This window comes from Erinaceus europaeus, chromosome 6 (assembly GCF_950295315.1).
Source record: "Erinaceus europaeus chromosome 6, mEriEur2.1, whole genome shotgun sequence".
Classification (NCBI taxonomy): Eukaryota; Metazoa; Chordata; class Mammalia; order Eulipotyphla; family Erinaceidae; genus Erinaceus; species Erinaceus europaeus.
This window is the reverse complement of record NC_080167.1, coordinates 48,326,150-48,351,644: the sequence shown is the minus strand read 5'-3', so window position 1 is coordinate 48,351,644 and position 25,495 is coordinate 48,326,150.

Here is a 25,495-nt window from a genome sequence, read left to right as displayed (position 1 = left end):
ACTGGCCACCCGCATCTAGGAAGTGAACTCCTGAGCAAACCAGCGCTGCAGTTGTGTGGGGCACAGAACCCCAATAGGAGCCACCTGGTACATTTGGTCAGCCTCCTCCTGGTCCCGGAATCTGCGTGAAGACATGAGTACAGTCTCCTGAACACCTTCATACAAGGTCACCCTCACCTGCTCACCTGCTCCTCTGCCATCGTTTGGGCACATGCAGCTCTAGTAGGACAGGGAAGAGGGCACTGGAAGCACTGGGAGCCATAAAGCAGGACGCTCTCCCTGAGCTAAGAAGTACCTCACCTTTCCCTGCAGCACCCCTCCCTCACACACCTGTAACAAGCGAGTTAAGGGGGGAGGGGTCAGGCGGTAGTGCAGCAGGTTAAGCATACTTGGTGCAAAGAGCAAGGACCAGTGTAAAGATCAGGGTTCGAGCCCCAGGCTCCTCACCTTCAGAGGGGGTCACTTTACAAGCGGTGAACGCAGATCTACAGTTGTCTTGTCTTTTCTTTGCTCCCTCTCACTATCTCCCCTTATCTCTGAATTTCTCTCTGTCCTATGCAACAACAACATCAATGGCAACAATAATGACAACAAGGGCAACAAAATGGGGGGAAAAAATGGCCTCCAGGAGCCAAGCCCCAGTGATAACCCTGGAGACAAAAAAAAAAAAAAAGAGCTTAAGAATGCAAAGTACTGCAGAGTAAACATCCTTTAAAGTCTGTTTTTCCCCTTCTTTTTTAACTTGACTTTTTAGCAGCCTTTGACAAAATTGAACACTGTGTAGTAATGAGATTGTCCCATCATTTTTCTTATTTATTAACAAGAAAGTGAAACAGAACCACTGCTTCACACCGGTGTATACTAGGAGCCCACACTTGTATGCCATGTGTTCATCCTTATGGCCACCTATCAAGATGCATTAAAAATAATATTAATAATTTGATACGATATTTTCCTGCTTTGGTGTCTCTAATGACTATGGTTACTCTTTCCTGAACCACAGAATGATTTTTCTTAGCTACTTAAGCATCAGTTTGCTGAGACTGAGATTCATTCATTCTTGTCTCCCTCCCCAGACAATCATATCTTAATTTCATGATTTCAGTGTGAATCTCAAAATATCTACAATTTTAAACATTTATGATGTGTATTTTATGTAGTTATCAGGCTTTCTTTGAGTCTCAAGATCATACAACCAGTGACCTCTCATTTCCACCTAGATTTTATGTCAAGTGCTGTGTTGTTACTTCTCAACTCTAAACTTACTCTCAGTGTTCTTCTTTGTGTTCTCATGATGATAACTCCAGAGATAATTCCAGAGGACTTGTTTCCTCTTGGCCTCTGCTTGTAGAGCAGTTGTGGAGAGAAGGAGGATGGGAACAGGGGAGCAGTTTCAATCTTGTGTGTGTGTGTGTGTGTGTGTGTGTGTGAGAATGTGTCTTATTTACTTATAAACTTAATTTACTGCTCAAGGCTGTTCAATCTGATTGTTACTTCTCTTCAGTCACTGAAGTTCTTTCCTTTATAGCAACTAAATAACTAAGCATTTTTCTAGCACTTGTAGAAAGAATTGCATTCACATGACAGAATTTACTGCCAGTGTCCTCTGCTCAGTGGTGTCAATGCTGGGCCCCATTCTTGAGTTCAAAAGCACAAACTCCAAGCTAGTTGAGGTCCTTCCTTACTGTGTTATGGAAGTATAAATAAAGATAGTAGAAAAAAATGAACTAAGAAGGTCAGTTAGCATAATATGACAATGGTCATAGTATATGATATGGAAGTCAAAAACAAGAGCAGTGGCTGAGAGAAGTGGTGGACAATGGATATTGAATTGACAAGCTTGCTGATAATTACTTAAGAGGAAATAATTATATATGATCAATACCAAAAATAAAGTCATTTATTGATAGCAGGTAAATCAGTAGGAAATATTTTTTAAGTCCAGTTTGAATGCCCTCACAACCTATAGACAGTGAAGTCCTGAAAGTGAATGAAAGTTGTCAGAGATTACAGATTTTAGAATTGTTCTTTTACTTCAGATTGCAAACTCCCTGAAGTCTCTGGTTACATCTATCTCCATCATAATGTGTTTTCTCCATTTTATTTATTTATTATTTTAAAAAGGAGACATTAACAAAACCGTAGGATAGGAGGGTTACAACTCCACACAATTCCCACCACCAGATCTCTATATCCCATCCCCTCCCCTGATAGCTTTCCCATTCTTTATCCCTCTGGGAGTATGGACCCAAGGTCATTGTGGGTTGCAGAAGGTAGAAGGTCTGGCTTCTGTAATTGCTTCCTTGCTGAACATGGGTGTTGACTGGTCGGGCTTTCTCCATTTTAAAGCATGGTTCTGAAATTGAATGTGACTTACAGCCTGTGGAGTGTTTTGATTTCTTTTTAAAAGTATTTTGATGTAATTACACATAAAAAAAACATGAAAGTGCTGTTCCTCTTACAGGTCATATACTTTCCTTATTTATTTGTAACTTCCTTCAGTGGAGAGTAATGTCTCAGGGCAGATTTTTTTTCCATTTGATTGTTTCCATTTTCCATTTTGTTGAGTTCTATATCCCCATTGCCTTGAACAGTGTGTACATTACACAACACATGCTTAGTTAGTATGTACTACCTATATGAATGACACAGACTATTTTCATCAGCTGTATACTGAGAAGAGTATTTTAGTTGAGATTAATAAGTACATGCAGAAAATAGAAATAACTTGATGTTGGTGTGTGTGTATGTGTGTGTATAATTTGCCTCTAGTCACCGAGGGTCTGCCAGCACTATGAATCCACTGCTTCTGGCAGCCATTTATTTTTTTTCTCATCACTTATTTGATAGGACAGAGAGAAATTGAAAGGGATGGGGAGATAAAGAGAGAGAAAGAAAAATAGATAAGAAGGGGTGTGGCAGTAGCTTACAGGGATATGCACATAGTAGGAAGCATAGGGATACTCACAAAGGTCTTGGTTCAAGCACCCAGCTCCCCACCTGTAGGGGGGCTCACTTCGTATGTGGTAAAGCAGGACTGCAGGCGTCTGTCTTCCCCTCTTCTCTCCATTTCTCTCGGTCCTATTCAACAACAATGGAAAAAAGATGGCTTCCAGGAGCAGTGGACTCATAGTGCAGACTCTGAGACCCAACTATAACCCTGGAGGCAAAAGATATATATATATATATATATATATGCAGACCTGCTTCACCACTTGTAAAGCTCCTCGCTGCAGCGGGATGGGGGAACAGGAGGGGAAGGGGATCAAACCTGTGTCCTTGCACAAGTCCTTGCTCATAGGACTATGTGCACTTAACTAGGTACACCGCCACCACACACACACAACTTTTTTATTTGATAGGACAGAGAGAAATTGAGATCAAAGAGGGAGGTAGGGAATGAGAAAAAGAGACATCTACAGCACTGTTTTACTGCTCCTGAAGCTTACCCCCTGTATGTGGTATCTTGAAATGCATGATTTTTGGACATGGGATTGAGTACATTTAACTGAGTGTGCTATCATAAGGCTCCCGCTGATAACTGTTGACAAAGGTGAAGAATTAGAAAGCATAAAGAGCGTCTTATATAATATGGAAACTAAGTGGAGACTTGACTTCAGGGAAGTAGTATGGAAAGACTGACACCTAGCTAAGGAAAGAGATATACCTCAGTATGCCTCAGATATTTGGATTTTTTAAAGAAGCCCTGGGTAGCAGTACAGGGGTTAGGAATGGATTTTTAAGAAAAACATATTAAGGGCAGGGGTAATAGCATAATGGTTATGCAAAGAGACTCTCATGCCTTGAGGCTTCAAAGTCCCAAGTTCAACCCCCTGCACCAACATAAGCCAGAGCTGAACAAAGCTCTGGTAAAAAATAAAAAAGAATGAAAGAAAGAAAAAAAAGAAAGAAAGGCGAGAAAGAAAAAATAGAAAAACATATAAAACAAGACATATTTTAGCCTTGACTTAAAAGATATTAAACTGATAGCAACTTTATATTAATACTATATTAATAACCATTATGTTACATAATTAGAAACTTTATTATAATAAGTTGTACATGAATCTTATATAACTGTGTTATTAACTCAGCCTAAAATTATTTAACACATTCAAAGACACCAAACACACACACAGAATGAAGATTAAAATAGCTATTGTATGGTCAGATGGTGATGGGCCTAGTTGAATGCACACATTACAATTCTCAAAGATCCAGATACAATCTCCTGGTCCCTCCCTCTAGAGGAGTAGCTTCAGGGATATTGAAGCAGGGCTCCATGGGGTCTCCCTCTCCCTTTTGGTCTCCCACTCTTTCTCCCTCTTTCTATATATCCCTCCCCCTTTCTCTTCTTCCCTCTCTCTCTCTCTCCCTCTCTCACACTCTATCCCTGTCTTCTCAATTTCTCTCTGCCTCAAAAAAAAAATCTGCCAGGAGCAGTGGATTCATCATGTAGGTACCAACCCCCAGTGGCAATTAAAAAAAGAATGTAAGAAAATATCTATTGATGCCTTTATTAATGTTATTCTAATGAGTAAATTATATTTTATGACAGAATTTTCATGTTATATCTACTAATGAGTAAAAAGAAGAACTAAGGATTTGCCTAATTTTTTAAATTTTATTTATTTGGAGATTAATGTTTTACATTCGACAGCAAATACAATAGTTTGTACATAACATTTCTCAGTTTTCCACATAACAATACAACCCCCAATAGGGCCTCTGTCATCCTTTTTGGACCTATACTCCCCCCTCCCCCACCCCAGACTCTTTTACATTGGTGCAATATACCAACTCCAGTTCAGGTTCTACTTGTTTTTTTCTCTTCTGACTTTGTTTTTCAACTTCTGCTTGAGAGTGAGATCATCCCATATTCATCCTTCTGTTCCTGATTTATTTCACTTAACATGAATTTTTCAACATCGGCTGAAAACGGTGAAGTCACCAATTTTTATAGCTGAATAGTATTCCATTGTGTATACATACCACAACTTGCTCAGCCACTCATCTGTTGTTGGACACCTGGGTTGCTTCTAGGTTTTTGGCTATTACAAATTGTGCTGCTAAGAACATAGGTATATACAGATCTTTTTGGATGGCTGTGTTGGGTTCCTTAGGATATATTCCCAGGAGAGGAATTGCAGGATCATAGGGTAGGTTCGTTTCTAGCCTTCTGAGAGTTCTCTAGACTGTTCTCCACAGAGGTTGGACCAATTGACATTCCCACCAGCCATGCAGGAGGGTTCATTTTACTCCACAAGATCTCCTGCATTTGTTGCTGATACCTTTTCTGATGTATGACATTGTCTCAGGAGTGAAGTGGTATCTCATTGTTGTCTTTATTTGCATTTCTCTGACAATCAAAGACTTGGAGCATTTTCATGTGTTTCTCATCCTTTTGAATCTCTTCTGAGATTTTGCCCGTGTCCTCTCCCCATTTTTGGATGGGGCCATTTGTTTTCTTGTTGTTGAGTTTGACAAGCTCTTTATATATTTTGGTTATTAGCCTCTTGTCTGATGTATGGCATGGAAAGATCTTCCATTCTGTGAGGGGTCTCTCTATTGGCGTATTGTTTTTTTGTTTGTTTGTTTGTTTATTTTTTTGCTGTGCAGAAGCTTTTTAATTTCATGTAGTCCCATAGGTTTATGTTTGCCTTAGTCTTCTTTGTAATTGGATTCATTTCATTGAAGATGTCTTTAAAATTTATGCGGAAAAGAGTTCTGCCAATATTTCCCCCTAAGTATCTGATAGATTCTGGTCTAATATCCAAGTCCTTGATCCACTTGGAATTTGCTTTAGTATTTGGTGAAATATAGTGGTTCAGTTTCATTCTTCTGCATGTTTCAACCCATTTTTCCCAACACCATTTGTTGAAGAGACTCTGCTTTCCCCATTTAATAGTCTGGGCACCTTTGTCAAAGATTAGATGTCCATAGCTGTGGGGGCTTACTTCTGGGCTCTCAATTCTATTCCACTGGTCAGTGTGTCTACTCATGTTCCAGTACCAAGAAGTTTTGATTTCAGTGGCCCTATAATACAATTTGAGATCTGGGAGTGTGATGCCTCCAGTTCAGTTCTTTCTTCTCTACATTGTTTTGGCAATTCTAAGTCTTTTCTGGTTCCAGATAAACCTTTGCAGCATTTGTCCTATTCTCCTAATAATGTGATTGGGATCTTGATGGGGATAGCATTCAATTTGTATATGGCTCTGGGTAATATATTCATTTTAATGATGTTAATTCTTACAACCCATTAACATGGAATATCTTTCCACTTCTTTGTGTCTTAAATTTTGCCTGATTTTGTACTGCAAAACAAAACAAAACAACAACAAAACTCTTTCCGAAGTTTAAATTTAAAACAGTGGTGGAAGGCATGAAAGCATAGGTAATAAAACCATGTTTGTCTTATTCCATAGTTTATGTGTTCAACATACTAGGTGTGTGTGTGTTTGTACGTGTGTGTGTGTGTGTGTGTGTGTGTGTGTGTGTATTTATCATTTTTTCCCTTGCCATTTGGACTTTACTTAGACTTTGTGCCTGAATAATTCCACTGCTTTTAGAGAGCTGTCTTTTTTGTTATTGCTGTTTGTTTGTTATTAAATAGAGATTGAAAGGCAGAGAGGAGGAGAGAGAGGGAGAGAGGAAGAAAGGAACAGAGAAATCACAAAATTGCTATACCACTTCTGATGGTGTCCCTCACAGGTGGCTTGGGGCTGGAATATATGTCTTTTTGTGTTAAAGTGATACCCTTTACAAGGTGAGAAATCTCCTGGCCTCAAGACATAATATTTTTATTAAGTATTTATTGTCTTGAGATAAAAGAACTTCCATTGATATAAGAACTATATATTCAAAAGGGGAATAGTATTTTTTAAAAAATTATTATTATTATTTTTAAATATTTATTTATTTATTTTCCCTTTGTTTTTGCCCTTGTTGTTTTATTGTTGTAGTCATTATTGTTATTGTTATTGATGCCTTCGTTGTTGGATAGGACAGAGAGAAATGGAGAGAGGAGGGGGAGACAGGGAGAAAGAAAGATAGACACCTGCAGACCTGCTTCACCGCTTGTGAAGCAACTCCCCTGCAGGTGGGGAGCCAGGGGCTTGAACCAAGACCCTTATGCTGGTCCTTGTACTTTGCGCCACCTGCGCTTAACCGCTGCGCTACCGCCCGACTCCCAAAAATTATTTTATTTATTCCCCTTTGTTGACCTTTTTAATTGTTGTAGTTATTACTGTTGTTGTTATTTATGTTGTTGTTGTTGGATAGGACAGAGAGAAATGGAGAGAGGAGGGGAAGACAGAGAGTGGGAGAGAAAGAGAAAGACACCTGCAGTCCTGCTTAACCACCTGTGAATCGACTTGAGGGGAATAGTCTTTGAAAGTAAATGCTGCAGCTTTTCAGTGTCCAAGAGTTTCTGTATCAGAATAAAGTTTAAGATCTTGTGATATATATATATATATATATATATATACACACATATATATATGGTGTTAAAATAATATGTATTTATCAGATCCTTATAGCAGTGGAATAGCTTTGTGAGCTTGTTGACGATCTTGTTATGCTCTCATACCAATTATATCTGAAGAATAAGTGAGCATAGAGTTCTATTGGTATTGCATGCTTTGTGCCCACCATTTTTCTAAGAGTTTGAGATGTATCAGTGAAAACTCTCTGTGGAATTTAAAATAAAAATAAAACAAACTGGAGGAGCCAGGTGGTGGCGCACCTGCTTAAGCAGTCACATCACACTGTGCAAGGACCCATGTTCAATCCCCTGGCCCCCACCTGCAGAGGGAAAGCTTCACAAGTGGTGAACCAGGGCTGCAGTTGTGTCTCTATGTCTCTCTCCATTTCTATCTCCCCCTCCTCCGGATTTCTCTTATCTCCAAATTTCTTTCTGTCTCTATCCTATAATAAATAAAATATTTTTAAAGAAATATTAAAAAAATAAAATTAAAAAAAAACATGTTTTGCCATCTATTGGGTAAAGAAGTTATACTAAGAGTAAAACAGAAAGTTCACAAATTTCAATTTGTGATCAGTGTTCTACCATTCCCTCTCCTTTTGAGATTTAATGTATTATATATTTTGGAGAATCTTTGAAGTTGTCTCTCTGAATTTTATAACAAATTATATCTTGTTTTTCACAATAAAACAATTGTTTTAAGACTATATAACTGGGGCAGGAAAATAGCTCAAATTGTTAGAGCTCAGTGTTAGTATGCCTAAGGCTCCAAGGTCCTAGGTTGAATCCCAGGTCCCACAATAAAACAGAGCTGAGCACTGTTCTTGTCTCTTTTTCTTTTTTTTTTAAATTTATTTTTTATTTAAGAAAGGATGAATTAACAAAACCATAGGATAGGAGGGGTACAACTCCACATAATTCCCACCACCCAATCTCCATATCCCATCCCCTCCCCTGATAGCTTTCCTATTCTCTATCCCTCTGGGAGCATGGACCCAGGATCATTGTAGGTTGCAGCAGGTGGAAGGTCTGGCTTCTGTTATTGCTTCCTCGCTGAACATGAACTTTCACTGGTCGGTCCATACTCCCAGTCTGCCTCTCTCTAGTAGGGTGGGTCTCTGGGGAAGCGGAGCTCCAGGACACATTGTTGGGGTCTTCAGTCCAGGGAAGCCTGGCCGGCATCCTGATGGCATCTGGAACCTGGTGGCGTTTCCAGTAGATGTTGTTGGAGTTCAAGCCACTAGCAGCTTCTCAGTCTGCCATCTTCCGGAATCCCCCTTCTCTTTGCTTTTTCATTGAAATAAATAAATCTTTAAAAATCTATAGCTGCTTAAAATAATTTAATTTATATTTCTAAAATGCAAATCATAAATGACTTTTTTTCCCTAAATACAAGCAATAAAATGTTGAGAATAATCATATTAGATAAATCTGCAGCCAGGAATAGAGCTAGACTGGAGTGAAACCTGACATTCTCATAGAAATCAAAGTAAAAAAGTTTATTTTCAATCTTATACTCACTGTGAGAAGGTTTGTAATTACACATAGTGTGAAATAGACTTAATGATCATTTTATGGATACTTTGTAACCTCTTCAGTGCATTGGAATTACATGCATTTAAATGTGGCAACTGAGATTAGACAGGGAATTTCCAAAGCGCCCTTTGCTGTTCTAGAAATGATTAAGGAGTGAGTTCTGCTGAAATGAAAAATAGCCAGTGCATTTCTGGCCAGATCAGTGGGAAGCGGTAGCAGTTGGTGAACAGATTGTATTCAGGGTCCCAGTTGAACTCGGGGAATATGGAAAAGGTTTCTGAGGGGTGGCAATGCTATGTCTTTCTTGGAGACCTTTGAAAATCAGATGGACACCCTTCTGTATGAGTTGGGAAGGCTGCTCTACCGCTAATAAATAGAAGATAGTAGGAAAGCTTCCCTGGCAGTCATTGGACTTTCTTGAGACTCTCTTTTATTTGATGTTCTTTTTTAATCTTTATTTATTGGATAGAGACAGCCAGAAATCAAGAGAGGGGAAGTAACAGGGAGACAGGGAGACACCTACAATATTGCTTCACCATTAACAAAGCTTTCCCCCTTCAGGTAAAACCCAGGGCTTGAACCCAGGTGCTTACACATTGTAACATGTGCACTCAACTAGGTACACCACCACCCAGCCCCAAACAGACAAAATAAAAATGACAACTACTCTCCTATGTGGAAAACACTTACAATGCTCAGAAATGGATACTCAATAAAGTAACAAATTGGTCTTTTGGTATCATGGGCATCCCTCAGTAAAACATTTTTCTTCCTTTTAAAGAGTGTTGCAATGTCAAGTGTAGCTTGTGATCTTTTTATTTTCCTTGCAAAGTTCCTGAAATCAAAATTTGAAAGTAATGAAGCTTGTTACCATATGAAGAAGAACCCTTTAAGAAAAAACCATTTTGATGTAGATGTAGTTCTCAGTTAAGGGTATTGTGGTATAAGTCTTACTCCATTAAGTTGCAAATCCTAAACTATTATCAATCTTTCTATTCAAGGAATATGCCTAGAGCTGTGCATATCTTTTTTTCTGGACATAAAGAGATTTGCTGCATAGTGTTAAATGAACCTCATAGGGAACCAATGGAATAGCAAATATCTTTCCAGCAGGAAGAATGTAATGTTAGAGAGGCACCCTTGTTTGACTCCTACAGTGAGTGTCTTCTGCTTTGTTATATTTTGTTTAAAAGACCATATTTTAAGAGCAACAGAAACTGGAACCAGAATGAAGAACCAGATGTATATTCACTAATCCTACTTTTATTCAGGAATAAGGATGAGTTGCTGCACAATTTCTATCCTTCACTCTCAAGAGAGTATAGGAAGACCTGGATCACTGATTTTTACTTAAATTTAAAATTATAGGGGGTTGAGAGGTAGCGCAGTGGGTTAAGAGCACATGGCGCAAAGCGCAAGGACCAGCTTAAGGATCTGGGTTCTAGCCCCTGGGTCCCCATCTGCAGGTGAAGCAGGTCTCCAGGTATCTATCTTTGTTTCCCCCTCTGTGTCTTCCCCTCCTCTCTCCATTGCTCTCTGTCCTATCCAACAATAAGGACATCAATAACAACAACAATAATAATCACAACAACGATAAAAAACAAGGGCAACATAAAAGGGAAAAAAAGTCTCCAGGAGCAGTGGATTTGTGATGCAGGCACTGAGCCCCAGCAATAACCCTGGAGGAAAAAATATATGTGTTAAAATTGTAGCATTGAAGGCAATTTCGGTTTGTTGTGAATCATTTCATTTTATAATTCACAACTGAAGTTTAGTTAGGTTTTGTTTGTTTGTTTGTAAATTTATTTAGTTATTTATTTTGATAGGACAGTGAGAAATTGAAAGGAAAGGGGGATAGAGAGGCAAAGAGGGGGCCAGGTGGTGGCGCTCCTGGCTAAACACACATATTATGAAACATAAGGACCAGTGCAGGGTGTGAGCCCAGGCTCCCCACCTGCAGGGAAGATGCTTCACAAGCAGCAAAGCAGGTCTTCAGGCATCTCTTTCTCTCTCCCTCTCTACCTCCCCTTCCCCTCTCAATTTCTCTCTGTCCCATCAAATAAAATAGAAAAAAACGTGCTCCAAGAATGGAGGGATTCATATGCTGGTACTGAGCCCCAATGATAATCCTGGAGGCAAAAAAAGAAAAGAAGTTGAAAAATAAGAAAATACAAAGCCGAACTTGGACTGAGTTTGGTGTATTGTACCAAAATAGGACTCTGAGAAAGGGGGGGGGGGGGTAGTGAGGTCCTAGAACTTGATGGCAGAGGACCTAGTGGGGATTGTGTTGTTTTGTGGAAAATTGGGAAATGTTATGCATGTGCAAACTATTGTATTTACTGTTGACTGTAAAACATTAATCCCCCAATAAAAATAAATTAATACAAAAATAAAAGCAGAATCTGACTGAGTCTAGAGTATGGCACCAAAGTAAAAATCTCTGGGTGGAGGCTGTAGGTAGATGTTCAGCTTCACTGGGGGTGGGGGCGTTGAGGAGCGGTGAGAGACATAAAAAAAAAAACCTAAATGCTGAAAACTACGAAGTCACCCGATTAAAAAATTAAGAGAGAGGGAGAGGGAGAGAGAGGGAGAGAGAGGGAGAGAGAGGGAGAGGGAGGGAGAGGATGAGAGAGTAGTACTGTTTCACTATTTGTGAAGCTTTCCCCCTATAAATTGGAGGCTGGGACTTCAATATGGAATCTTGTGCATAGTAAGGCATGAATTTAACCAGATGTGCCACCACCTGGCCCTTATTTAGCTAGATTTGTATAGCTCCTAGCTACCTGAAGGTATTCGGTGTACTTACTCTTTGGGGTAAAATAAAAAAAAATAAAAATAGTTAGTTTTCAAGTTATTGTAAATATAGTTTTAAAATATAATATATGACAGCTTTACAACCTAACCAGACACAAAGGAAGATAGCAATATAAGTTCTTCTTCTAGTGTTTGCCCTTCTTCTTTAGCCAGTCAACAGGTCAGGTTGAAAGCTGTCAGGAGCTGTTTGTTGCTGGCTTTGAAAGTGACTGGGATCCATGTGGAGTCAGTCGGCTAGGAAGGATCGTCAGTTTCCCCAATGAATGGGTACTCACGGGATGCACCACGAGAAGGTCGATCCAATGCATCCCAAGCAATATAAGTAAGAAATAGCAAATACCAAACCAACCAAAAACAAAGAAGAACATCTTTCAGAGTTCGACATAATGAAATGATAGGCTAAGACTTTACATTGGTGTGCTTAGAATATTCAGAATAATAAAAGTGATAGTTGTTTCTGCCAGAGGAAAAGTAGAAATCTATTTTAAAAAATAACACCATTATAACTGTAGCTTTGAAAGACAGAAAAAAAATTCTACCAGTGGACAAGAATAAACATTTGAAAAAGTCACAGAAACTAAAAAAGTCAAATTACATGTTAGAATAATCAGAATAAAATATGAGTAGACATATTTGGGAAGTACAGGAATTTTTAAATAAAGAGGAAATACTGAGAAGATGAAAGTTTGTCTAATTGGAGGTAGAGAAGAAAAAAATGTAATAGAAGTATTTGCTAAGAAAAAGTCTCAATTTTCCAAACTCAATGAAATATAATATTACAAATCAGTGTTATGCCAAAGATATATTTTAGAGGTGGCATACTGTTTGATTCTCCACAAAATCTTCTTAGAAACGACTCAGATAAGGGTTCAATCCTCAGATGAATAGAGGAAATAGGAAATAAAAGCCCCTTCAGTTAAACAGAAGACCAAGATCAAGAAAAAAAATTAATTCTAAAAAGTAATGAGACAAAATCAAAATCAAGCAGGAAACAAACAAAAAAGTAAGCACAAAACTGCAGAGAAAATAAGAAAAGGGGGATGCCCTTATAAATTATTAAAATGATCAGAATACATTTTAAAGCAACTTCATGGTTTTTAAGATTAACCCTATAACAATAAAGGATGTATAAAGTTGAGTATTTAAAAAGGGGGGGAGGTGGTTAGCCAGGCTGTGGTGCTCCTGGTTAAACATGTATATTAACAATCTCAAGGACCAGGGTTTGAGCCCCCACTCCCTACCTACAGGAGTCCACTTCAAGAGCTATGAAGTAGGTCTGCAGGTGTTTATTTTTCTCTCCCTCTCTCTCCCTCCCTCACCTCTCTCAATTTATTTCTGTCCTATCTAACAAAACTTAGAAAAAAAAAAAGGAAAAATTGGCCACCAGGAGTGGTGGATTTGTAGTGCTGGCACTGAGCCCCAGTAATCACACTAGTGGCAATAAAAAAAAAGGCGGGGGGGGGGGTAGGCGTAAGAGTATATTCAGACTGTTTCCATAATTGGGGAAGGGCTGACCAGGAGTTACTGATAAAAGGATAAAACTTCCAGTCACAAAGAAAGAATTTTTGGGGTCCTGTAATACAGCATAATTGAAAGATATTATGCAAGTAGACTTGAAATGTTCTTGCCACACACCAGATGTAATTATCAGTAACTCCTGGTTAGCCCTTCCCCAATTATGGAAACAGTCATTCTGTTATCTATTTCTAGGAGTTCATCATTTTTACATTTCAAATATAAAATATATAACATTTGTCTTTCTCTGTTTGACTTATTTAATTTTTCACATGACCACTTCATTGCTTTTTTATCTTGATTACTATAAATAATGCTGCAATAGACCTAGAACAGATAACTTTTGACATTCTTTTTTTTTTTTCTTTTTCTTTTGCCTACAGGTTGGGGCTCCGTGCCTGTGCTACAAATCCACTGCTCCCATCAGCAATCTTTTTTGAATTATTGTTGTTGGATAGGTGAGAAATTGAGAGAGGAGGGGAGATAGAGAGAGAGAAAGATAGATACCTGCTCCAACTGGTATCCTTTATAAGGGTCCTTGGGCTTCACACTATGTGTGCTAAACCCAGTGTGCTGCCACCTGGCCCCCACTTAATTGACATTCTGATGATGTTGCCTCTAGATAGATAATCAGTGCTGGGTCATATAGTAATCTAACTTTTAATTTTTTGAGGAATTTTCATAGTGTTTGTACCAGTTTATATTCTAGTGAATATTGCACATCCTCAGCAACACTTGTTGTTCTTCATAAATAAATATATGAAATAAGAGAGGAGACAAGAATCAGAATTACGCTGTCACATGTGATGCTGAGGTTCAAATATAGAACTCCGCATCTATGAGAGTCCGATGCACTGCACCAATTCCTAGGCACTTGTTAACTTATTGCTTATCTTTTTGATGGTTGTCACTCACAAGATACACAGTGATATCACACTATGAATTTGATTTGCATTTTTTAATAATTTCTGACAATTAACATGCTTTTATATACCTTTTGGCTTTTGTACATCTTCTTAACATTAAAAATAATCTCTGCAAACATAAAATCAGGTCATATTAAATGTTACATTCTATTTAATTCCTGTGAAATTTGGAACAAGAAAAAGTATAGTTCTTTGGTATACAAATTCACATGGTAAGACTATAAAGAATATTTTACAAGTGACTAACAGGTATATTTAAGTGACATAGGAACATTATGTAGGGAGAGTTTGAAAACCTCACTGAGATTCTTGAATGTTGGTTTCAAATGTGTGTTTAGTGAAAATGTTGAATTACACATCGAAAAATAGCATCAAAACTAGACTATATAAAGTACAGTCATTATATTTCTTAAATTCTTGCACTTTAATACCTCATTATTCTTATAAGTCCCATTAATTTAAGCAAGATAAAAGTTACATATAAATCACCAGTATTCTCTTGTAGACATATAAAAAATGGGACATCACATTTCTCATCTAATTTTGAAACTACCAGTGATTTTCAAATGTGTTTTGACCTTTTAATGGTTGCTTTAAAGCTCTAAGATACTATAAATAAGATTAATATAGTGGCACATTCCCAGTCAGTTTCCTTTAGTATGCAACCAATAATTTTGAACTGTTAAATGAAGAAAGGTCACCATTTGTTTTACTTTATTGACTTGGAGAAATCAATAATGTGATTTTTTTTAAAGACAACCAATTGTTTTCCCAGAAAACACACATACTATTATTTATATTTTCTTATTATTCATATCCATTAGTTAATAAAAAACATTGTCATGTAAGATTGTGTCTGTTAGCAGTTTTCTGTTAAATTGACCATAAAGAAATGTTTTATAACGTACTAGAAAGAAAATGCACAAACTCTTGATACCTTGGTCAGGCCTTGTTACACAGTGAAAATCAACTTCCTAAATGATAATCTAGTTCAGAAATGATTCCTCTCTTTTATAACTACATCCCAAATTATCCAACTAATGGACATAATGTATGCTTCTCTTTTAGTGTCTAGCATAGCCTCAACATATGACATTTATCCAGGAAGACTTACTTTATTATTGACTCATGAATCTACTCAGTGTGTTTACTATATTTCACCCTATGTGTTCTTATTTCTAAATCTTACTATATGTCATATAAAAGTGCAAATTTGTGGGGCTATAAAATAATGTGACTGCCTCACTTTGCATGCGACTCAGCTTCAATACTGGCCTTTTCTCATTGGAAGTATATTAGGTCCTCTGTGGTGTCTTTCCCTTTATTTGCCCCTCCCCCTTTGAAAGAATCAGACTGGAGTGATGAAGTTCTGGATACTAGTACAGGAACTACATATCATTTTTTGTTAATAAGGGGTTATTTCCCATTCACTAATACTTAAAATTGGTTTGGTTTGTCTCAATGCAAATTAAATGTTAAATTTTATTAATAATATCATTGTTTTGGTAATCTAGGTACAAAACCAGTGCATGGGGACAAGATGATATTGAATGTCATTAGCAGAAGTAATGGTGGAGGTGCAGCTGTGAAGAATTCTTGTATTGAAACTGACTTCAGGAGTTACTACCTGAGACGCATCTTGACATCTTAGATGTGAGTACTAAGAAAAAGTATTACTTCGAAAATTTAGTGTGATTTAGTATGATGTGAATAACCAGAGGAGCCAGTTGAGGATGGAAATCAAGGAATCAAGAGGTCAAATGGTGATACTAACTAGCAAGTAAGTAGACAACTGACATTGTAAGAGGAGGATAGCATTTAGGTTATATAACTTCAGATCAAATGTATATTTGCTTGCTAATGCTTCCAAAATCTAGTACTAAAAACTGAATAGCTTAAATGGGAGGAAAAAATACTGTATCACAGTTCCAGAGGAAAGAAGTTAGCAATCAATGTGTTTATCAGTAAGGGTAGCTTCTTCTGAGGAAGTATAAGAACCTATTTCATTCCTCTCCTCTAGCTTCTGGTGATTTGCTGGGAATATTTATAGTCCTTGGTCTATAGATGGACCTCCTAGTACTCCCTCCCTTTTCCTTAATCTGGTTTTCTTCATATGTTCTTATCTGTGTCCAGATTTCAGGTCACCAATCATCACAGTAGGGACCTAGACCTCAAATATAAACTCACTGTAACTTAAGTCATTACATCTGTAATCATGCCATAAAATGTAACCAACACATTGAAAAGCAAATGTACTTCCACAAAGTTTACAACTCATATAAGCGATTGTTTTTCCTCTTGGTTTAGCTACTTAGTGTGTGATATCTCCAGCAAGAAAAATAGATTTGGCCTAAAATGATTTGCTTTAAAATGTGGATTTGGTGAACTCTAAAACTCAACTTGTAACAATATGTAATATTATTATAGACTGTGTGTATCAATAAGATATGACAAATTATTAAAGATAAATTGAGAGGGCTAAGATTGATTTTCTCCAGTAATCAAAGTTTTGAGACTAGAAATAAATAGATACATAAGAATGAAGTTCACTTAAAAGAAATAGCATGTTATTAAAAGAAAATAAGACAAGAGTATTGGTCCGGAAAAGAAGTAGAATAAAAAAAAAAGAGGGGCTTCAGTTATGAAGGAATGATCATTTGTGAGAAGTACAAAAAGAGTAAGACAGGGTTTTAAAATTGTCTGTTGAATTTATCAGGAAAGAAAATTTTGACGAACTGAATTAATGAATTTATGATGAAAGTTTGCCTGAAAAGAGGTTTAGAGAGAAAGTGAAATGAGTAGCTGAAGAAAGTAAATTAAAAAAAAAATATTTGGAATTTTTTTCCCGAGGAGTATAAGAGCATGATAGGAATCAATAGATTTCCTTTTTTTCCCCTTCAAAATAATGTTTCTTTGATAGTTGCTATATGTATCCTTTATCGTTTCCTATTTATTCACACAGATTAGACACATTGTATGAGTCAGTTACGTTAGAATATTCAAAGTTTTCTCACTGACCTAAACTTTTAATTATATAAAAAAGTACAATTATAATCACCTTAGTAAAGGGATGCCATTTAATACAAAGACAATAAGTAATGAACATTTCTGGCATAATCGCAAGTTCACAGACTGAGTAAAGGCAAAGTACAAAGTATAATAAGCACATAGAAAAGTATAATGTATCTCCATTAAATTTATAGCTGTTTGGAGAGGTACAGAAAACAATATGCATGTCTTTTCATAAGCACCAGGAAAAGCTTGTTTATGCCTGCTAATTTCTAACGTCTTGCATTCCAAGTTATTTCTAAAGTCATTAGAATTAAGAGTTAGAGATCATTTTGCTTCTCTAGCTCACACCTGTTTCTTGAACATTAATGCAACTGAAAAAGTTATGATTTGATATATTCTTCTTTAATTGAAAAAAGATACACTTGGGGCATCCTGATGCCAAGTTAATAAATCCTGAGGAAAGGATTTAATATCAGAAACATGGTTATAAACTTAGAATGGACGGAATTAGCTTTACACTAATGAACTGTGACATTTAATTCATAATGCAAAAATTGTAGCTTAAATCCTCATTAATCAAAATGGAGCTAAATCACAAATCACTGATCATGACTTTCTCCTCACTCCTCAAAAGATTTAAAAAATAATGCAAAGAAGAAATTCACAGTAGGAAACACCAGTCTGACATATTTCACATGCTTTTATTTAGCAGGGAATAAAAGAAGAGAAGAAAAATTAATCCCAGGTGAACTTTAAATCCCTAGTCTTATATAAGGGTCACTTGACTTTTTATGTCTGTGCATGCATGTATGGGAGTGTTAGTAATCAGTGCTTTTAAAAAAGACTCTATCAAAAAAAGCACTCTAGCTTCCAGAAAATTCATTCTGAGAAAACAGCACAGTCTCTGGGAAACCATTGTTTCCCACCTTGTCCTCCTGCTGCCTACTTATTGACTCAGCATGATGAAATTGCTAAGGCTATAGACAAGAGTAGAGAAGGACAGTCTCCTATAGTGAGATATTTGTTTGTGAATCTGGGTAGTATCCTCTGAACAAAAGCTATTTGTAGCAATTAGTCATCACAGTCAAGGATGACTTTACAAATAGTGAAGTTGATTTCATTGTCTAGGATGAGGATGAAAAATCCCAGGCAACAATCCTGTTCTCATTCACAATTTCCCCTTTCTCCTCTTAGCTGGTGAGAATCTTTTAAAGTTTCAGATTTTCTGAATCAACTAGTACAGTGTTAGTTACAGTAAGATATTAGGGTATAACTCCAAAGCACTCTCTAAACTTACATTAACTTTGGAAGCTATAAAAATTTCCCAAAATATAAATGCAGAGATGTTAAATCAAGATCTTCTTACCTGAGGTAAGAGAGCAGTGGTAGTAGTTGTGGGGACTGTAAAACTAATCAAAGTCATAACTAATCTGGGGTCATTGAAAAGTTCTAAGCTGAGATTGTTGTAATACTTTCACAACTGTGTAAATTTCCTTGAAAAAAAGACCATTGAACTGAACTGTTCTCTCACAGTGGGTGGATTTTAATGTACATAAAGCATACTTCAATAAAAACTATTTATATCCGTATATTTATATATGATTACATTACATATATAAGCACACACTAAATAAATATTGCTTAAAGATTCCTTTGGTTTGTTGGAGCTGTGTATATTTAAAATGCTTATCTTTTCAAATTAATTTTTGTATGTTTATTTTACTTAAAAATAAGATATTCTTTTACTGGTAAGAATAAATAGCATTAATGCTTAAGCCTAAAATAAGTGTTTACCAAAAGCAGTGCTTTCTTTGTATGTCAAATGATCAAAGATCACTGGGAAAAGAGGTAGCAATATGCTATAGAGTATTACAGCTTAGTAAAGGATTAAACCATAGGAATCATAGGCTGTCCTGAATATTCAGCTTTCCCCATGCATATTCATGTTTCTCTTCAGGTCGTATAAATATTTTTGCCTTTTAACTTTTCCCTAGGTGATACTAATCATACAAATTTAATGGGAAATTAATTTTTTTATTCTACATTCCATTATCAATGAATATATGGTTTTGATACTTAGTCTGCATTGTAGCTGTTTTGTTTCATCACTGGTATGCTTTTTGGGTCAAGGTTTATATATTATATCTACATTTACTTCTAATTTGTGTTTATGTCCAATGCAGAGTAGGCAAAGAATGAATGTACATTTGGTGTGTATTTTATTTATTTTTATTTTTTAAATTTCTTTATTTTTGAATTTTATATGACTACAAATTAATAGGAGTGTATATAAATACCATCTCACCACCAAAACATTGTGTCCTATCCTACCCTACCACCCCCCATGAAGCGGAACATCCACCCTCACCCTCAACCCAGGGTTTTTACTTTGGCGTCCTACTCCAAATTCAGTCAAATCCTGCTTTGAGTTTCTCTTTCTGTTCTTCTTTCTCAACTTGTTTATGATTGGGACCATCCCATACTAGTCTTTATCTTTCTGACTTAGTTCATTTAACATAATTCCTTCTAGCTGGTTTGTATTTTATTAACAATGGCCTTTGTCTTCTCAGTAGTTAAAAAGCAATTAGATACTTACCTGTTTTCCAGTTGTCTATACTTTAGTGAAAAGGCTCAATGGACGACATTCTTGGGTACTTTGGTTTCATGAAATTGAAATACAAATAGATATAGTACTTTGCCATCTAATATAAAACCACTAGTCATGCCTGCCTACTTAAGTTTTACTTGAAATAAAAATAAAAGCCCGGTTTCTCTCTCATACTGACAATATTTCATATTTTTAAGTGTTCGTTAGTCACATGTGGCTAGTGGTGACTATTATAGAACACAGATACAGATTCTTTCATCATTGTAGACAGTTTTATTAGACACATTGCCTATATCTTTATCTCAATTGTGAAATTGATCTGGGTTAAAAATAATTGCCTCTAAACTATCTTTCAAGATATGGTTACAACTTGGACATGCTGCAAACATTTTATTTTTTATTTATTTTATTTTATTATTTTTTTAAATATTTTTATTTTATTTTATTTATTTATTCCCTTTTGTTGCCCTTGTTGTTTTATTGTTGTAGTTATTATTGTTGTTGTCGTCATTGTTGGATAGGACAGAGAGAAACGGAGAGAGGAGGGGAAGACAGAGAGGGGGAGAGAAAGATAGACACCTGCAGACCTGCTTCACCGCCTGTGAAGCGACTCCCCTGCAGGTGGGGAGCCGGGGTTCGAACCGGGATCCTTATGCCGGTCCTTGTGTTTTGCGCCACCTGCGCTTAACCCGCTGTGCTACAGCCCGACTCACATGCTGCAAACATTTTATTGTCCCAGATAGATAGGAATGTGTTGAAGAGAGCAACTGTCATCTTTCATCTTCTTCTATACTGTGAGTTAAATTTATCATAGGCTACCAGAGAAGCGCAAAATGTGCAGATACCTGTAAATTACTAAATTATTTCCAAATTTTCTTATTAGTATACCTGATTCTTATCTCAACTAAAGAAGCAAGTTGGATTAATATTCCTAATGCATAGCGGGTTTTGAAAAAGAATAAAACCACTGTACATCTATGTGTTATGTGGATAGAATATGCATGATCAGTACATTGAGAGCAATTTTAGATCAGTGTTTTGAAACATAAAATAGAAAACTCTACCAAAAAAGATACATTAAATTTAAGACAATCACTGTTGAAAAGACTTTAAAACACACCTATTGATATTTATATGACCACTTCAGTTTTTTAGATACTCATACTAAGGGTATAAAAGAAGAGTGGTCAAACCTAGACTTACTGTGATGAACTGCCCACAGTGGGGAAAAAAGGATGCTCTTGTTTGTTTTCCACTTTCATTTTGTACTAGGCCATAACCATTCTCTGTTGCAGGGTATGAAGTGTTGAGGAAGCCAGATAAATTTTCTCTTTACACTCTGGGAACATACTTGGAGCACAAATCTTGAACTATTGGAAAGACTAAGATGTATAACATATTTCAGTTGTATAGTTCCTGGATTCTTTTTCTTTTCTCTTTTGCCTCCAGGGTTATTGCTGGGGCTCGTGAATCCACTGCTCCTGGAGGCTATTTTTTTCCCTTTTGTTGCCCTTGTTGTTTTAGCCTTGTTGTGGTTATTATTATTGTTGTTGATATCGTTGTTGGATAGGACAAAGAGAAACCGAGAGAGGAGGGGAGACAGAGAGGTGTAGAGAAAGACAGACACCTGCAGACCTGCTTCACCACCTGTGAAGCGACTCCCCTGCAGGTGGGGAGTCGGGGGTTTAAACCAGGATCCTTCCGCCAGTCCTTGAGCTTTGTGCTGAACCCGCTGCGCTACCGCCCGACGCCCCCTGGATTATTTTCTAAGAACTCTAAGTCACTCTAATTTTTAAATCAACTTGTAGGTTTTATAAGCTCCATTTTATAGATGAATAAAACCAAGGAACAGAGAGGATTAAAAAAAACTTGCTTATAGACTTGTCATTAGTTAATAATGGTATTTGCATTAGAATTTAGATGGGCTTCTCTCAAAAGTAATTTTCTCCTCTCTTTAGGGCCAAGTAATGCTTAAGTATTTCTATAGAGCAATAACTGCCAAGGAAAATAATTTGTGAAAATTTTCATGTGATTGTTAGAAACTCAACGCACACATTAAAAAATAGCTAAATGTTGATTTGGTTATAGTAACTCATTTAGCACTATCTCCAGTTCCTACAGGTGTTTTGCTGAGACCACCAAAGATTCACAGCTAAGCATAGAATGCAGTGACAATTACCATGTCCTTTGTACTCATTTCTAAATATTAGTTTTGCATGACTTTTATCCATCTGTATATTTTTTCACTTACTCTTTTATAAAAATACATAATGTGAAAACTTGGTGGAAAGTATGATGACTTGACCACATAATTTTGCTTATGAGAATATTCCTGAAATATAATTTTGTAAAGTAATAGTAAATAATAGTAATTATGTTAATGAAATATAATATAGAGTTGTATTCAGGGTCCAACTCAGTTACAGGGAGATAATAAATGAAAAATAAAAGGATAAAGGGAAAACTTCTCCACCCCTCATGTTGACTCAGATCTTAGCCAAGCTGAGGCTAGACATCTGTTCTCCTACCTGAAGAAAGCAGGAGTCTAAGTCATGACCTACACTTGGATTTGTTCCCTTGACAGGTAGATGGCCAAGAATATTTGTTTTAACAAAAATACCTGCTTAGATTTGACTGTAAGTTCAGTCTCTCTTACAGGTCAGGAAAGACAAAAAAATAAAATATAAAAATAATCCATACTAAACTATGTTAATCAAGCCTTACCCATTAGATTCAATTCTCAGAAATGTGAGGAAATTAAACACCACAGATCCCTTAGCAGCTCTCCAATAAAGCATGCTGCTTGTAAGAGGAGTCAAAGCACAATTAAGAACTGTTCCTTTCCATTAGTTTCTCTTCTTCTCACCATATAGCCCCCTCCCCTGGTCTGTTTTCTGATACTCCTCTTCCTTGTCAGCCTTAGCTTCTGCTACTATGGGAAACTGAATGTGGAGGAAAGTATAGAGGTGCTAAAAGGATAACATTTGTCGTAAGAACCCCTTCATAGCCTAACTGCAAATTATTACCATTATTCCTTTGCAGGCTCCTAAAATTATATAAATGAAAGAAACAATTCTCTGAGATTGAGAAAGTTGAACTAGCCCCATCCTCTACTGTCTTCCACTAAATACTTCTGTGTTTCCAGCTTACCTGATTAAAAAAATGTGGGTGGGTATTAGATGCCAAATTTCCAGGGAGAAAATTCTATTCTCTGAAATCTTTTAATACAGGGCAATCTTATCAGAGTGGTGCTATGTTTTCCAGTGATTTGGAATCCTGCAATATATCTCTGGGAAGTCTCTTTTATCTCAGGGAAGTCTCTTTTATCTCTCTGTAGTATCTCTCTTAATCTTATCTGGGAGAAAGAATAAGAAATGTCACTGCCCGCTTAACAATTCTAGATTTATTGAGAAATTGCTTATAGACAATAAAATGTACTATCTTCATTGTATCTAGTTTTTGTCAATTTTACAAATACAACTGTTACCACTATTATGATGGAGAGGAATTTTATCAACTGTCATCACCACCACCAGCAGTCACACCAGGAACTTGGACTGCATGTTTCAAAACCCCAAGAATAATTTCTCTACTAAGTTAATAAAATGTTACTGATCTGGATTGTAATGGCTGTTTGTATGCTCTAGGAAGTTACATGAAAGATCCAAGCCAGTCATAATCTTTATTTCAAAATGTTCTTACTAGTAACATTCTTAAAGCGAGAGGAAGTTGTCTTAATAAGAGATTTAAGATTCATTGGCACCAGAAAAATTACAGTTCTGTATATAAGTATTTGCAACCAAAGGTTTTGTTAATGCACATTTTAACATAAAATGCATATTTGGCTTTTTATTTACTTAAAATGCTTGAACTTACTAAAGTTCAACTCAATCAGGGTTATTGATTATTGACAGTTTTGTGATTTCAGTGTAAAATTATTATAAAGCAATTGATCTAAATCTGTAATTTAAGTAAAATTATCAAGATGAAATACACTGTTAATCATTTAATCAATTTTTTCTTGATACTTATAAATTTAATTTTATAAGACTAACTTCAGAATTGTCACTGTGTAAAGCATTGAAGCCCCAGTGAAGACAATTTCTTTTCTCTTTCTTCTTCTCCTCCTCCTTCTTCTTCTATGCCTTTTATAAGATGTATGATCTTGTCAGTTTTGTCTTAATTTCTTTATTACAAAATATAATTGTGATATTATGACTTATAGTGATATATACATTTAGCCTTTCAAATGTCCAAAACGTGTTGGAATCAGTGGAGGGTTGACCCTGAGTCCTTGAAAAGTCAACAATATCATTAGAAAGTTGTCATTCACAGTCCCATCTTCAAGACAGGAGGGAGGGGAAAGAAAGGCTGGAAATTGAGTTCAATCAGCTATGGCCAGTGATTTAATCAATCATGTCTAAATAATGCAAACTTCCATTAAAACTCAACAGATGACCTTCAGTGGGTGTCTCTGGGTGTCTTGGCTGGTGAATACATGGGGATTGAAGAAAATGGCATGCTTGCAAAAAGTGTGGAATTTTGAGCTCTTTCCCCAAACCACACCCTGTGCATTTCTTCTATCAGCCTTCTCTGAGTTACAACCTTTGTAATAAGTCAACATTCTAGTGAGTAAATGGGCTTCATGAGTGCTGTGTGCAGTTCTAACCAATTATGAGCAGTACTAATCAAGTATTTGAACCTGATAAAGGTGCCCTGGGGACCTCTGACTTGGAACCAGTCAGGCAGATACCCAGAAAGCCATTTAAGCTTGTGATGGACATCTGAAGATTGAGGGATTAAAGCACAACCTAAAGCTGGTCTAGTATTTTCTAAACTAGAGGTAGAAATTTGATTATTAAATTTTGTCTTTATAGTATTACTATTTTTAAAGCCAGTTCACCAAATTTCCTGCTTCATTATACCTAAATAAGAGAGATCAGGGAAAGGGTTGTGAAAATCAAAAACAATGACTGTTATAGGATATAAATTTAATCTACAAAGCGTGACGAAGAAGAATGATGTGGAGTTAATCCTTTACCTTGAAAGCTTGACAGTACCTTAAGTCATGCACAGTTTGGGCAAAGGTGGCATCTGAGGAAAGGCTGTGTCCATGATAAGTTTTTATTCAAAAAGAATGACTTACCACTTGGCAATACAGCTGTTGTGACAGGGTGATTCATAGCCTCAGACACAGGAGTAAGATTCTAAGAGGCCCAGCATGGTTCACACATACTCACTTGAACTTGGATACTAAATAGGGAAGCCCCTTCCATTGGATCCTCTGCCTTTTAGTTAGTTATCAAGAGCAGTCAAATGATTTTTTTTTTGTCTGCGGGGTTATCGCTGGGAGTATGAACCCAGGATTATCATGGGGTACAGAAGGCAGGAGGTCTGGCTTCTGTATTTTCTTCCCCGCTGACCATGGGTGTTGGCAGGTCAATCCATACTCCCAGCCTATCTCTCTAATTCCCTAGTGGGGCGGGGTTCTGGGGAAGCAGGGCTCTAGGACACCTTGGTGGGGTCATCTGCCCAGAGAAGTTCAGTTAGCATCATGTTAGCATCTGGAACCTGATGGCTGAGAAAAAAAAAGAGTTAACA